Genomic DNA, 17,268 nt, shown 5'->3' on the forward strand with positions numbered 1-17,268 from the left:
TATCAACAGTACAATAATTGAAATTTCTTTTGAGAGCCGAAAACCGACTTCTGCGCATTGGGCCACGAAGTTTCAATCACATTGTACGTGCGCGCCCACACGTGGTATTTTGTGGAAGAGCCACACTCAAGGGGCCAAAGAGCTGCATGTGGCTCGCGAGCCGCAGTTTGCTGACCACTGATCTAGGACAAGTCACACTTTGTGCCTGGTTTCCTCATCAGTAAATATGCAATAGCATCTCTTTATACAGTTGTGGCAAGTATTAAATGAAGAGAGAGAGAGAGAGAGAGAGAGAGAGAGAGAGAGAGAGAGAGAGCAAGCGAGCTTAGAGCAGTGCCTGACACACAGTAAGCCCTATTTAATTTGGATAATGTCATTACATAGACAAAACCCCATTTCGCTATGAATCTCCCTTGACTCTTTGTCATTGTATGTAGATGTGTGTGTTTTTTCTATTTCCATGCGGCCCTCAATTATTTTTTTCATTTAATACTTCTCATCGTAACTATTTGTGGGCCAAATGTTGTTAATAGGCTTAACCCAGTTTAATAGTACATGACTGTCAGTGTCTTGGGGCCTCTGCCAATTTGTGTCCTTAGAGCCTGGGCCTTTTCAAGTGCAAACACAGATTAGCAAATTAGCATGAGTCAGGCAAGTCACCCATGAATTCCAGACTCCCAACTAGAACCTTCGTGAAATGTTCACGTGAGCTGGACGCCATGCGTCCCAGCCAAGCGCCCCACTGAACCAGGTTACAGAATCCTGCAGTAAGAGGAGGGCACAGGGCTAAACCAACACCCAGGCCTAGAGCACTGTCCTGGGCTCCCCCAAAACATATGCCCCATTTGTTTAAGGGTGAGGTGCCTATGTGGTACCCATTCCCCAAAAAACACGTGTTTCACCAATGAGAAGTTATTTCTAACACCAAAAAATAAACCCTCTCGTGGCGCTGCAGAAACAAGTAGTTGATGAAGCTGTAGGAGGCACAGATTCCAAGTCCAAGGTCCCGTTTAGGCCCCTTCAGTTCTCATCAACCAGCCCCTGGAGTGCGTACTTCCCATTAGAGCTTCAGAGTTGATTAACAACGCCTCGGGTGAATGTTAAAGCTAACTTCTAAAGCACACACGTATATCTTGCTCTCTAAGCGGAACTATTTAAGTTGCGACAATATTCACCCAAGGTGGGTGGAATCCTCAGCCCGTAACTTGATGTTTCGGTGGCAGCGTACCTATTGACTGCAGTTTGTGGAGATACTCATAGGTTTCTCATCAAAAATGAATAATTAAAATAGCATCGACTGATAAAATGCTTCCTCTGCAAGGAAGCTCTTGATTTTACAGCCGCCGTAAAAGGTGATTTCAGACGTGGGTGGGTTGGAAGTGCTTCTGCAAGCGACGCGGCACATCAGAGCGCTTTAACACCAGGGCTATCCGGGGGAGACAGTCCTCAGAGAAATAGATTTTTGATGGAGCAAGTGGAAATTCAGAACGTAAATATCAGTGGATGTACACAGATCTTTTTCACTTGCGCTGTCTGTAGAGAACAACGTTGGTTTATGGTATAACAGCCGTGCAGCAGACACGGTAGGACAGAGTTCACTGGTGTGTTTATTTAGAACACACGTCATCCCCTTGTTTTTGAAATTAAACTAAAAGTAGGTCACAGTAGGCAAAACATTAAAAGGAAATATAGACATTTATTTTTAGTGTCCTTGATGGTACATAAGTGTGGCTCCAGTTAATTGCACAGAGGGCAGCAGGATAAAGGAGAGGAGGCAGAAGGAAAGAAAGATGAAGACAGGCAATTGCCAAAGACGGGCTTTGTCTAGTTTGAAACCTGAACTGAAGTTTGTTTTGTGCTGTTAGGGGAAATGAAGGAACCCTATGATTATTGAGGTGTAACAGTTCACTGGGGTGTAAGCATGGAACTATTTAACTGCTCCCAGCCTCTGGGGGGTGAGGGGGGTGGATCCCTGGGCATTGGGCTCCTTTAATATCTTTTTAAAAAATATTTTTTTATTAATTTTAGAGATGAAGGGAGAAGGAGAGATAGAAACATCAATGATGAGAGAGAATCATTGATCCACTGCCTCTTGCACGCCCTACATAGTGGGTCAAGCCCGCAACCTGGGCAACCTGATGGGGAATCGAACCATGACCTCCTGGTTCATAGGTCAACGCTCAACCACTGAGCCACATGGGCTCCCTTCATATCTTAATGATGTCTCCATCCAGTTCCATAACTTTCCAATCTATATGCTCAGTCCTATTTTTAAATTTCAATCTCAAAAACAAAACAACACTGAACTTGGATGTCTATCTGGTGGGAGTGTGAGATGTGTCTGCTCTCACATGCCCATCTTCTCCCTGTTTCCCAGGTTTGGAGGATGGAATGAGAAAGAGCATCTCCTTACTTGACTCCCGTAGACAGGGGAGCAGTGGGTGCTGCCACCAAGGTTGCTGCTGCCTCTCTAACACCATGTCTCTGGGTCATGTGTCCTGAGGCACACAGTCTCTTGCCTTCTGGCTCAGGCTCAGCCTCTTCTCTCTCTCAGCCCAGGCCTCCCCCTACTCAAGTGATCCTCTTGTCCAACACCCTGCTGGGTGTGGTATCAGCAAGATCTAGCTCAGCCACTGCTCCCTGCCACTGACAGGAAATTCTGTCCTTGCAGTGGGAATGCAGTCTGGAGCCTCATTAAGAGTGAGTCAGAGCACTTTGTAGGAGACAAGGGGAACAACAGAAAACAATCCATCATTAACTCAAAAGGAATTCACCATTCCTGGAAGTAAAGCTGTTGCAGGCTGAGGCAGGGAGTAGATAGAGCCAGCTTCTGATTCATCTCCTAATTCCAAACATTAATTTAATGCCCAGTGCACAAATGGAGAATACAACAGATGCTTTCACTGGTAAGGAGATACCCCATTTGATTTTAGCCAATAGGCAGAGAAGGGATCATGATCCCACTTACGACACACAGCTTCGCTTTCACACTTGATGTGGAGACTGACACCTCCATGCTCCCTACACCCACCTCTCCAGTGCCCACAATCTCTCCCTGATACTGCCCTGGCCTGAGGTCATATTCCTGAGGAAACATCTTTCTCACTGGAAGTAATCAGTTTTGATGCATTCTTTTTTGTTAATCCTCATTAGAGGATATTTTTCCATTGATTTTTAAGGAGCGTGGAAGAGAGAGGGAAAGACAGAGAGAAACATCAATGTGAGAGAAATACATAGATTTGTTGCCTCCTGTATGAGCCCTGACCAGGGCCCAAGCTGGGGAGGAGCCTCCAACCAAGGTACACAGCCTTGACCGGAATCAAACCCAGGACCCTTTGGTCCGCAGGCCGACGCTCTATCTACTGAGCCAAACAGGCTAGAGCTTGATGCATTCTTTTTGAGGCCTGATCCAAACACCTCTTTTGTGTACTCATAGTTACTAAACTTAATCTGTCAGGTGCTTTCTCCCAGCTCCCATATTTTCTGTACCCCTTTGGGAGTCAGAAACAACTCTAGGACTCAGGTCAACATACTATTTTAAAAAATATTTTCAAACCTAAACAAAAGTGGAAAGAATAGTATGATAAACTGGCATATATTCATCACCCAACTCAATAATTAGCAGCTCATGACCAATTTTTATCCTCACCTAGTCTCCCCCCTGGACTATGTATCTAAAATATTTGAACTCTTTTTGTTGTTTTAAACATAACTGCGATATCATTAACACACCTAAAAATAAAGAACACTTCTTAATTATTATTAAATATCCAGTCTGTATTCAGATTTCTGCTATGGCTTCATAAATTGGGACCCTAACAAGATTTATTTGTTGTATTTGATTGGAACATTTCTTGCATGAATCAGATTACACTAGGACCTAGTGACTAGGTTATACTGTAGCAGCAGACAACTCGAAAATCACAGTGGCTTACAACAGCTGGCGTTTAATTTCTGCTCATGTGAATTTCCATTGTGAGTCAGCCCCACAGACTCTTCACTCCTGGCCATGGACTGAAGCAGCAGTCCCTGTATGGGATGCACCCACTTCCTGGCAGATGGTATAAGGAATGGTTGAAACATACAATGACTTTTAAAACTTCTGCTCAGAAGTAGCAACCATCACATATGCTCACATTTCATTGGTCAAAACAAATCACATGGCTAAAGCTGATGTCAGTGGGGAAAAAGGAAGTATAATTTTCCCACAGGAGAGGGCAGCAAATATTGGGAATCTATCATACCTCTTAATCTGTAGGTTCCTCACCTCATCTTCACCCATCTTCCCCAATTTAGTTGAAGAAATTGGGTAATTTGAGCTGTAGAATTGTCTGTATTCTGAATTTTGCTCATTGCATCCTTGTGGTGCACTTATTTAACATGTTCCTCCATCACCTCTACTTCTTCTAAACCTGTAGTTAAATATAGAGGCATTATCAGATTCAGGTTCAAATTTTTGGCAAGGATACTTCCTAGGTGGTCATATTATATAATTTTAGTTATCTTCTGCTCTATAACAAATCATCCCAAACCTTGGTGACTTAAAACAATAGTAATCATGTATTATCTTATGGTGTCTCTGGGCCAGGAATTCAGACAGGGCACAGAGGATTGGTTTGTCTGAACTTTATGATTTCTGGGGTCTTAGAAGGAAAGCCTAGAGGCTGGAGAACTGAAATCATCTGATGGCTTGACTGAAGCTGAAGGTTCCTTGGTTAGCAAGTTGGTGTTGCTTCTTTTCAAAGTAGGCCTGTCCACAGGGCTGCTTGAGCATCCTCACAACATGGTGGCTGACTTCCCCCAGAGTGATTGATCCAAAAGACCAGTGCTGGAGCAGCAATGTCTGCTATGACCTAGCTTGTGAACTCAGACATTGACACTTCTATTGGTCACAAAATCAGCCTTTATTCAGTGTGGGAAGTCTCCACAAACGCCTAAATGCCAAGAGAGGAGTTTCATTGAGGGCCATCTTGGAGGCTGGATACCATATTATCAAGTAAGTAGCTTTTGAAGTTAAAAAAGGCAAGTAGAGATTATCTATACCAAGTAGTGTGGGATAATAATTGTCAGCATTTGAGATGTCATGGTCCAGTAAAATTTCAGGAAAAATAAGAACTAACTGGAACTACTAGATCTTTATTTTGTCATGCAAAGTCATTAAAAAAAAAAAAAGTCACCTGTTGCCCTAGCCAGTTTGGCTCACTGGATAGAGTGTTAGCCTGCGGACTGAAGGGTCCTGGTCAAGGGCACATACCCAGGTTGCGGGCTCAATCCCCAGTAGGGAGCGTGCAGAAGGCAGCTGATCAATGATTCTCTCTCATCATTGATGTTTCTATCTCTCTCTCCCTCTCCCTTCCTCTCTGAAATCAATATATATTTTTTAAAACCCACCTGTTAATTCTACTACTATTATTATTTCACTTTTTTATTTTTTGAGAAACATCAATTGGCTGCCTCTCGTATGCTCCTCAACCAGGGATCAAACCCAAAACCTAGATATGTGCCCTGACTGGGAATTGAACCACCAACCTTTTGATACATGGAACAACACTCCAACCAAATGAAGAACAACCTGTTAATTCTACTATCATTATTTTTTCACTTTTTTTGAAAGATCTGTTTCATTCAGAATACATGATCTCCAAATAAAGACATCATTCTAGATGAGGAGCAATGAGAACTCTCCTAAACTGCTGGTGGGGCTGTACATTGGGAATCCACTTGGAAAACATTCTGTAGTCAAGTTGAGGAGTCACGTGTTCTATCACCCAACAATTCCACTTCTAGGTATGCACCCTAAAGAAATGTGTACACACACACCAGGAATCATGTACATAGCAGCATGTTAGTAGTAAGTAGCCCTGAACTGGAAACAAACCAAATGCCCATTAATAGTAGAATAGACAGACAAACTGATACCTGTTCACACTGTATGATTCCATATAGATAAAGTCCTCATACAAACAATACTAGCGTATAGTGCTTGGGATGTATGCTTGGATGAAAAACTTACTTTAAAAAAGAGCAAGACTGTGATTATTATAAAGGTCTGGTGTGCTTACCTTTGGTGGGAGGGAGGGTTTTCTGACTGTAAAGAGACACAAGGTGGAGATGGTTGGGATGATGGCAATGTTTCATTTATTGACCTTAATGGTAGTTACACAGATATTGCTTAAAAACTCATTAAGCTTCACATTTTATGTATTTTTTCTACCTATTTGCTATGTTTCACCATAAAAAAGAATTTTTAAAAGGGAAAAAATTAGGCTTTTTAATAAAAAATTTTAGCTTTAGTGAAACTTAAAAAAAAAAAAAAAAAGGCCATCTGTTGTTTTTCAGCTCCGTCATCCCTCTCCCACCCCTTTCTCTATACCAGGATCTCTGGTAGTCCCAGCACTGGCAGCTTTACACTTGTGGACTCTCCCATGTCCCTGACTCAGTGGAGCAGGAGGGGATGTGGCACACGCAAATGCTCATCCCCCTTACACACACACACCCACACACACACACACCCACACACACACACACATCCACACACACACACACATTTACTCTCATGGGGCTCCCCTCTTTGTGCTTCAGGAGGAAGAACCTTTGTTCCTCTGCCCAGGTTGGTCAGAAGATGGAATAGCCTCCCCCTGACAAAAGGTCCCCCCACTTCTTGCTCCCAGGCAAGAATGACAGTAAAGTTGATGGCGCTTCTGAAAGGCACCGTCAGGAGGCCCTGCTGGCAGCCCCAGCTCCTGGCAGTGCCCGGGACTGAGCCTGTGGTGCTTAGTGGGGCAGCTCTCAGTACTGGGCCTGGATTTTGACACTGAGCACTTTACCCATTCTGTTTTACCACTGTTGATGGCACAGCTATTGTATGCCAGGAAGTATGCTATTGTTTTACATTGTGGAATGCTTTATAATTTACAATGTTTTATTTCATTTCCCTAACAAGCTTATGAAATTGAAGATATCTAATTATTGCCACTTTTTATAGAGGCCAATGAAGCTCCTAAGGTTTGAGTGTCTAAAGTCACGGTAAAGGGCTACCTATACCTCTGAAAACTTGCCATACCACAGCCTTTTGGCAGAAAAGTACCTCCTGGTGTTTCCTCAGACAGGTTTGCTGGATGGTGTCTCCTGACCCACCACCCATAGCTGGTTTGTCAGAGTGGTCATCTGACTCCAGGGCAGCCAAGTGACAGAGCAAAGATATATATGGGGTGGCTTGGGGAACATATCCGCCTAAACAGGAATACAGTGATTGGGTAGATGATTAAATTATCGTGGGAACATTGTGTGAAAAATACCAGGAAACTGTCGTTATAACAGGAAAAGCTAAAAGACACCAGAGATGAGAAAGTTGTACAAAGATACCCTAAGGCAGTCCGGGTCATCAATAAACAGGGAGTAAGAGTAAGGTAACTGTGAACAGAAGACACATCTCTGATGTAAATAGAAGGTGAGTTATCTAAATGGCATTGGCAGGAGCACTGAAAGCAAAGACCCATAATGACAGCGAAGCGACACTCCTGGCTTAGTCCAGCCTCTGCAGTTCAGTTCTCTCTCTCCCTCCCCCTCCCCCCCTCTCTCTCCTAAGTTTAAGTAGATGACAAGGTTATAAAGATATTGATCAAGGAAGACTGAGCCTACAGACAATGAATATTATATCTAATCTGATGACAAGCACTGACAGACAAGTGGTAGAGAGAAAATAAGGAAGTGAGATAATCAATCTAGGAAGTTTGTCATCTGATTAACAGGACTGAGAGATTAAAAAAAAAAAAAAGGAAGGAAGAAATTATCAGAGAAATCATAGAAGAAAAGTCCTAACAACTAGATGATGTGACTCTTCATAGGGTCAGGTCCCACTGAGTGCTCAGTGAAACAAATGACACAAACATACAAAAAGCCATGGCATATTTCACATAATCTCAGAACACTGGGGAGAAAGAGAAGAGTCCATAAGCTTCAAGAAAGAGAAAGGTGATACCTAGAGAAGTGGGTAGAAGAATGACCCCTGACTTCTTCACAGCAACACTGGATGCCAGAAGACAGTTTGGGGGGGAAGGGAGCTTATTGATTAATACCCAGCTAAATTGTCAATCAAGCTTGAAGGAAGAATAAAAATATCTTTAGTCATGCAAGACCTCAAAATATTTACCTTCCAGGCACCCTTTCTCAGAAAGCCACTAAAGGTTGGGCTCCAGCAAAATGATTGAGTAAACCAAGAAATAAGATAAGAACAACAATAATAACAACAAAAAATAGGAAAACACTCAGGCTGGTGCAGTTCAGTTGGATGAGCTTCATCCTGTGCACTGAAAGATCACTAGTTGATCAGGACATGTACCCAGGTTGTGGGTTCAATCCCCAGTTGAGGTGAATGGGGAGGTAACTGATCAATGTTTCTCTTACATCAATGTTTCTCTCTCTCTCTCTCTCTCTCTCTCTCTCTCTCTCTCTCTCTCTCTCCCTCTCTCTCTCTTCCTCACCCTCCCTCTCTCTCTAAAATCAATAAAAACATATATTTTTAAAAAATAGGAAAGCCACAAAGGGAAACCTTAGGCAGTACAGGACGCCTAGAGAACAACCACTCCCTATTGAAACAGGACGATGATGAGCTAGGAGAGGGTGGTCTCCAAGAAAAAATGATGGTTAATACATTTGAGAGTCTGGCAGAATTCCTGTTTTCATGATAATGTCTCATTGATTTATTCCTTTTGAAAAGAAATCATTATCTTTCTTTTCAAAATTTGATCTTTAGAATAAGTTAAAAACAACTTAAATTGCAAAACAAAAATCTATTTTTAGTCCATGAAAAATATTATTGGGATTTTGATTTAAAATTTTTCATACAAGTATAGTAGGATTAGTTGGGATAGCCTTAGCCAGTTTGGCTCAGTGGGTAGAGTGTTAGCCTGTGGACCAAAGGGTCCCGGGTTCGATTCCAGTCAAGGGAACGTACCTTGGCCCAGACCCTGGTCAGGGCTCATGCAGGAGGTAACCAATGGATGTGTTTCTTTAACATCTATGTTTCTCTCTGTCTTTCCCTCTCTCTTCTACTCTCCCTAAAAATCAATAGAAAAATACCCTTGGGTAAAGATTAACAAAAAACAAACAAACAAAAAATCATTTAGTATATATTGCTTGGTTCTTCCAGTTGTTTGCAATTAGCATCTATTTTGATTGCTTGATATCCATGATGTAGCAATTTTAAATATTCTTAAATCCCTGTGGCCAAAAAAGCTAGCTAGGCATATAGTTACTCAACTTTATCATGTTTCCCAGCATCCTTTGCAATTCTATCAATGAAATGTGAGTGGAGCAATGAATAACACTTCCAGGCCTAGACCAATAAAAATTCCCAGGCTTGTCCCTTCATGTCCTTTTCTCCTTCTCCATTGCTTAGAATGGTGAAGGTGACAACCAGAGTCATAAAGATGGCATGAAGATGGCAGAGACACTACAATCCAGGATTTCTGAAGGGCTGTGTAGATAAGAGCTGCGTGTACAAACACCTCCCATACTCCAGGCCCACTGCTACTGTTGGGGAAATTTGCTTTGAACTTTACAGAAGAGAGAAATAAACTTATCTTTAAGCCATGGAAAAAATTTATCTTTCTTTATTACTGTAGCTTAACCTACTCTAACCAATACAATGGCTAAATGAATATTGTTACACTTTTGGAGGGAAACTTGATAGTAACTACCAAACCAGCAAAAGCAGAAATGTTTTGATATAGCAATTCCATTTATAAGAATGTATAAAATACAGAAATACCTAGACAAGCAGGTAAGGCTTTATGTACCAGGCTGTCCACTGCAATATCATTCATAGTTAACAAAAGACTGTAGACAACCAAAATGTCTATCTTTAGGGAAATTATTAAATAAATGATAAGTTCTAATGAAATGCTATGCAGCTATTAAAAAGAACAAGACATGTATTATGAGGAGAAATTATGTCCTTAAATTATCTATTGAATAAAAATTTGCATGTTTCTAAGTTTTATAAAACAACCATATATGTATATAAAGCATGTAGCAATATATAAATACATATGAACATAAATATATTTGTATGTGCATAGAAAAATGTCTAGAAAGTTATGTACCACCTAGGGGCCCAGTGCATGAAATTCGTGTATGGGGAAAGAGGGTTGTCCCTCAGCCCAGCCTGAACCCTCTCCAATCTGGGACCCCTCGGGGGATGTCTGACTGCCGAAGGGATCAGGCCTAAACCAACAGTCGGACAACCCTCTCACAATCCAGGACTGCTGGCTCCTAACCACTCGCCTGCCTGCCTGTCTGATTGTCCCTAACCACTCTGCCTGCCAGCCTGATAGCCCCCTAACTGCTTCCCTGCCAGCTTGATTGATGCCTAACTGCTCCCCTGCCGGCATGATCGTCCCCAACTGCTTTCTCCTGCGGGGCTGAGGGGACTGCAGGACTCTGACTGGATGAGGCAGGGGACTGGGGGACTGAGGCTGGATGAGGCTAGATGCTACGGGGACTGGGTGAGGCGGGGCTGAGGGAACTGGGGGACTCTGGCTGGATGAGGTGGGGCTCAAGGGACTGGGGGACTCTGGCTGATGAGGCAGGGCTGAGGGGACTGGGTGCTGCCATCTTGTGGCCATGGGCATTGCCATTTTGTGAGGGCGTGGCAGTCATTTAGCATATTCCCTCTTTATTGGCTGTGGGTGCTGCCATCTTGTGAGGGTGTGATGGTCAATTAGCATATTCCCTCTTTATTGGAAAGGATATATTAATAATAGTAACTGCTGCAGAATAGGAGCACTGTTGTGACTTTAAATATGTTCATAGTCATGCTCCTCTCTCCAAAGGTAGGGTCCATTTTCCCTTCTATTGAGTGTGGGCTAGAGTGTGTGTGTGTGTGTGTGTGTGTGTGTGTGTGTGTGTGTGATTCCCAAGATTAGGTTATAAAAGACATTTGACCTTGCTCTGTATGTTGCACCATGCACCCTGGGCACAGCCAGCTTCCATCTTGTGAAAACAGTGTTATGGTGAGGTCCATCAGGCAAAGAACTGAGACCTGCTGCCAACAACTAGCACTGGCTTGCCAGGTGTGTGAGCGAATCTTCTTGGTTGTGGATCCTTCAGTCCCAGCCAAGCCTTCCTGTGGGAGACTCTGAGCCGAGAACCACCGCTAAGCCACTTTGGATTTCTGACCCACAGAAAGCGTATGCACAATAACACTGGGGGTGAAATTAACAGCGCCCCCCTCCCCTTTTTGGTTAATCCTCACCTGAAGATACCTTTTCCATTGGTTTTTAGAGAGAGTGGAAGGGAAGAAGAGAGAAAGAGAGAGGAAGAGAAACATCGATGTGAGAGAGACATGTCAATTGGTTGCCTCCTGCACATGCCTCTACTGTGGCCAGGTATGAAACCTGAAACCCAGGTACCTGCCCTTGACCAGGAATAGAACTTGTGACCCTTCAGTGCACAGGCTGACTCTCTAACCACTGAGCATACCGGCTAGGGAAACAGTCCCCTTTAAAGAAAAATAAAGAAAAGAAAAAGAAACCGGGTGAGATCATATATTGTTTTAAGCCAGTAAGTTTGGGGGTAATTTGTTCTGCAGCAATAGGTAATTAAAATGAGAATGAATAGAAGAGTCGGAGAGAACATTTTACTTTAAAAACTTTTAATATTCCTTTTCATTGTTTATCCTATATAATAAAAGGGTAATATGCAAATAGACTAAATGGCAGAACAACTGAATAGCCAATCAAAGCATAATATGCTAATGATATGCTAAGGCTGCTCAACCACTCACTATGATATGCACTGACCACCGGGAGTAGGGGGGGGGGGAGGGGAGGAGGGGAGATGCTCCGACCAGTAGGTTAGCTTGCTGCTGGGGTCCGGCCGATCGAGACTGAGCGAGATGGACCGGACATGCCCTGGACCCCTCCCGCGATCCTTCCCAACTCAATCGTGCATTGGTGGGGTCCCTCAGCCTGGCCTGCATCCTCTCGCAATCTGGGACCCCTCGGGGGATGTCGGAGAGCAGGTTTCAGCCCAATCCCACAAGCCACTCCCCTTGGGAGGGCGCCAGATGCAGGCCTCAAGCCTCTCCTGATTGGGACTGATTGGGCACGAGCCGATGGCAGGCACAGTGGGGCAGGGATGAGCGGGAGCGGCAGGTAGGAGCTGCAGGTGTCATTGGACTGCAGGATTTGGCCCGATTCCTGCAGGCCACCCAGAGGGACCCCACCCATGCACGAATTTGTGCACTGGGCCTCTAGTATTTTTATAATTAGCATTCACAAATTTTAACAAAAACATTTTAAATTAAAATGAAAAGGGAATCTTAAAGAAAAGTACTAGTTCATCATTTGCTGGACCTAGAAAGAACAATACGTATTTCAAAAACCATGTAAGAAACTCTTTCAATGACTGGTAGTGGTGACTGCATAGTCTCTAGACCAAAAACATATAAAATATCTCCTCCTAGTGACATAAAACACAAGACATAGCCAGTCATCAATCATTATTGTTTTTCTCAATGGATATTACCCAGCCATCCCTGCCTTGCAAAGGAGAAAAACCCCAGAGGGCCTTTCTTTCTGTTGTACAAATGTTTATGTTTGTGTTAACAAAGGACAAAGAACCCTTTTCTGATTTTTTCCCTTAGAGAACCAGCACTTAAACGTGCGGTATTGATGAATGGTAGTGCCATCAGTCAAGACACAGTTAAGAAGTGAAGCTTTAACATCTGCATCTTTCCCTTCACCTCCATAGCCTTCCTCTGAGATGCACCCATTAAAACTTCAGCATCTGTCTCTTGCTCACATCATTTCTTCTCTTCTACCCAACAAATCAGTCCAGCAGTTTGCAGAGTAAGGACTTCTAAAAAAAAACACCACTGACTTCATGACCTCCCCTGTTCATAGTCACATTTAATTCCTGTTGAGCTCATGGCACCAGGGGACTGACGTCTGCATCCTGTAGCAAATATTCCCATTATTTCTTGCTCTCCACTTAAAAACATTCTTCAGCTCTTACTAAAGCTAAGGGCCCCAGAGTTCTTTGTGTGAGTATTGAATGTGCTGGTATATGGGTTTTACCCATGTCCTAGATTTTTTTTAAAAAAGTGAATATTAATCTTGCCTGTTATATAAACTAAACATCTGCAATTTCCCATATGAATGATACCATCAAGGGAGGAAAGAGTGTAAGAGAAGAAGGGGGAAAGCCATTAAAAAGAGAGTGTTAGGCTAAGACAAAGGAATCTAGACCTAGACCGACTGTCTGAAAAGTTAAAGTAACCCGTTCGACTTGAATTACATCATCAACCCAAGTTGGGGGTGTTCGGGGCATTCCAGTCATGGCCATTCCAGCTCACCACCCAAGCCGTATAAAGTCTGCTCTCGACCTGCGCCTGTGCATTTTCAGTGTCCAGGCTTAACTGTGTTCAGACAGGAATGTCACACTTCTTTGACACCTGGATGTCAGGAAAACAACTGCCCCCAGTCCCCTCTGCTCAGATGTTAAAGCATCTACGATAACAGTCCCCAAAGAGAGTCGGGGTCTATACTGTTTGACTATGGAAAGCAGGTCTGACTGCTTTATGTCTCATTTGGATTGTGGTGGGCAAATAAGAGCGAGATAAAGTCTAAATAAACTGGCTCTGAAATTCCCATGCTTGTGTGGATTTATTTGGTCCTTTGATGTCTCCCCCCTCCACCTCCTCCGCCCCCCCCCCCCCACCATTGGAATGTTTCAAATGTGCACTTAAGTCACCCATAGAAAGGCTGCTAACGTAAATGAACGTGTGTTTAGAATGGGCTGTCATCTTAGCCCTCCCGGAGATGCAGAGCCCGTGAGACACACAGGGTCAATTGGTGTTACCTCTTCTGTTTCTTCTTTTAGACACGAGGGGCTGCAGAGTTCAGGCTGCCCTGTTCTTCTCGTCTCTCTATTTATTCAGGTGACTTACATTTGGGCTGTTATAAGGAGGGGTGACCCTCAAGTCTAGGACATTCCTCTTAAAATTGAGTTTTGACTTCCATGCCTGACTGATTATTTTAAGAGGACCATTTGAGTCTCTGATACTCTATCTTCACTGTGATTTCCATTTTTTTAAAAAAATATCTGTGGAAATATAGGAGTGTGTAATGTGAAGCACTTGACCTCATATTGTAAATGCTCTTCAAGTTTAAAAGCGATTTTTATCATAAAAGCAATGCTAAAGAAAAATTGAGAAGCAGGGAAGAAAATCCTCTGTGATCTATAACTCAAATATAAGTAGTGCTGAAATAGACCCAATCAGGGGAGAGGTGGGGCATCGACCCTTCCAAGCATATCCAGGTTGGTATGTACATATATATTCTATACATTTTTATTGATGTCAGAGAGGAAGGGAGAGAGAGAGAGAGAGAGAGAGAGAGAGAAGAGAGAGAGAGGGAGAAACATCAATGATGAGAGAGAATCATTGATCGGCTGCCTCCTGTACGCCCCACACTGAGGACTGAGCCCGTAACCCCGGGCATGTGCCCTGACCGGGAATCAAGTAGGTTCGTAGGTTGACGCTCAACCACTGAGCCATGCCTGTTGGGCCAGGTTGTATATTAAGGCCAGTGAGTACTGCTGCCTAGCAGCTCCAGAACTGAGGGTGCTGTAAAAGCATGCAGACTGCCTTTTACATGTAACATTGTATGACAAGCATTTTTAGGCAGCCTTCGTAAGAGAAGGAATTCTATTTCTCCAGATTTCTATATTTTTTTAGGAGTGTACTTAGAGAAATCAAAACCTAGCGGTATTAATCAACATCTTCAACTGTGGTTGGATACCTAAGGTCATACCTTTACCTTTGTAGTAGAAATGAGACACGATGTAAACGCAATCTTAAAAGCTTCAAGGACCAGCCTTTCCCTGCGGAACACTGCGTCCCCGGTGGAAGCAGGTCCCGGGTTCGCTGCCACGCTCGGCCCGCGGCGTCCAGGTAGAAGCAGGCTCTCCGGCATTCTTGAGTGTGCACTTCACTTCAAAATGTAAACCCCGCTCAGAATTAGTATATTCAGAGCAGTAATAGAAAAATATCGGCATCATGCTTTTAGGGAACTTTTCAAAATCTCAAACACTCTTTAGGGATTAAAGGGGAGAATTACATAATAGCAGGAGAGCTCCTTAAAGCCACTAGCTAGGATCACCCTGGGTGATGGGAGACCTTCTGAAGTAGTGACCACTTGAAGGTTTTGAGGAACAGAAACAGCACATTGCTGCCTCTCAGTTTGATGGCCCTGCCTGTCTGACCCACTTGGCATCCCCAGGGCCTCCTTCTCCACATCACGTTTCAATCACTTTTGTTTCTGGTCTTACAGGGTTCAGTTTCAGCTCCTTGGTTAGGTTAGTTCAGTTGGTCACCTCATTATACTAATGAGGCCGAGGAAGTATGGGCCATTTGGCCTTCTGGAGAGAAGTAACAATAAGCCCTTTTCTCCCCTTTTTACCCCCCACCCCTGTCCCCTGGGCCCCCCAAGGTTGTGAGCAGCTAAGCATGTTATACTAGGACCGTGGTCGGCAAACTGCGGCTCGCGAGCCACATGCGGCTCTTTGGCCCCTTGAGTGTGGCTCTTCCACAAAATGCCACAGCCTGGGCGAGTCTATTTTGAAGAATTGGCGTTAGAAGAAGTTTAAGTTTAAAAAATTTGGCTCTCAAAAGAAATTTCAATCGTTATACTGTTGATATTTGGCTCTGTTGACTAATGAGTTTGCCGACCACTGTACTAGGAGGCTTGGGGAAAGAATGGATAAAGCATGGACTTGGGAATCAGATAAAATTAAAATAAAATCTATATATTAGCCCTGGCCGGTTTGGCTCAGTGGCTAGAGCACCGGCCTGTGGACCAAAGGGTCCCAGGTTCGATTCCAGTCAAGGGCATGTACCTCGGTTGCAGGCTCCTCCCAGCCCAGGCCCTGGTCAGGGCTCCTGGAGGAGGCAACCAATCAATGTGTTTCTCTCATATTGATGTTTCTCTCTGTCTTTCCCTCTCGCTTCTACTCTCACCCGGTGCCCACAGCCACCGTTTCTGGGCTGGGCTGGGCTGGGCTGGGCTGGGCTGTGGGCTGCATTTTGCGCCATGGAGTCTTGGCAGCATCGGCTATGATTTGGTTGGCTATCACTCCGGGGTGGTGGCAGGGCCTGTGTCCCACTTGAGGGAAGCCAAGTGTTGGTTTGTCGGCACTAGGTCTGCGGTGCTGTTTCTTTTTCAATGGCCAGTGCACGACATGGAAGCTCCTCTGTTGAGTGTCTGCCCCCTGGTGGTCAGTGCATGTTATAGCTACTCGTCAGAAGATCGGACAGACACTTAGCCTTTTATATATGGAGATTACTGCAGCCTAACCCAACCTATATTGTTGATTCCCTCTCCTTCAACAACACAGTATAAAGACTGAGAGAAGAGGAACACTTTAATTCATGGACTGGAAGGCATCAGGTAGGTTTTCTGATAATCTGGTCCCATAGTGAAGTTATATTTCCAGAATGAAGCTTTTCTGGTGTTGGGGATGGATCCATGTTTCAATACAAGAAGAGGAACTTGGAGAAACAGAGAGGTGAGGGCAGGCTATTCATGGTGTCATATACTAACCCTTGGGGAAATCTTGAGACATCTCCTAGGGTCTTTTAAGTATTTCAGATTTACTCTTATGTGAATCAACAACATTCTAGTTTCCCTACTTCCCCATCCTCCTTCTTACTTAGACAGCATTACAATATTCGTGAGTTCCAATGAAACGAATCTATTATGTTTATAATTAAAAATAAAGAAAGCATTTCTTGGAAATGAACATTCTGTTCAAATGAAATTTGATTTTGGGGAAAAAAAAACTTAACATATTTAAATGCCTTATTCCTTTCCCTCTAAAAAATGTACTAGATTTAGCAATAAAATCATCTCCTTTGATAGAGAGCTAGCTGAATATAACCTAGCAGCAGCAACAAAATTACAATAGAATATAAAATTCTATTTTTAAAAGCGTTATTACAGCCAGGTCTCTGAATAATGAGAATGCTTACCAGCCCTAGTTGGTAATGGAGAACTGTATGCATTATTTTCCATAACCAAATTTCAGAACAATAATTGTGAACCTCTCTTAATGCTCAGTGCAGTGACATCTGACTTATCATCATGATACTTTGTAGAAACATAAAAGGTAACCTTATTAAGGTATGACTATAGGCAGGCAGTATGCTGAGTGCTTAAGTCAGGATTGTATTCAGCTGCATATAACAAAACCCTGACCACAGCG

At 43.4% G+C, this 17,268-nt stretch overlaps 1 non-coding gene across 1 annotated transcript; it reads right to left on the reverse strand.

Moving 5' to 3' along the window:
- Window positions 1-2,763: 2,763 nt before the first annotated feature.
- On the reverse strand, window positions 2,764-2,953 carry LOC114230511 (U2 spliceosomal RNA). The gene has a single exon (XR_003616434.2). It is a non-coding gene; the product is annotated as a U2 spliceosomal RNA (small nuclear RNA).
- Between the last annotated feature and the right edge of the window lie 14,315 nt (window positions 2,954-17,268).

The sequence above is a fragment of the Eptesicus fuscus genome, chromosome 11 (assembly GCF_027574615.1).
Source record: "Eptesicus fuscus isolate TK198812 chromosome 11, DD_ASM_mEF_20220401, whole genome shotgun sequence".
Classification (NCBI taxonomy): domain Eukaryota; kingdom Metazoa; phylum Chordata; class Mammalia; order Chiroptera; family Vespertilionidae; genus Eptesicus; species Eptesicus fuscus.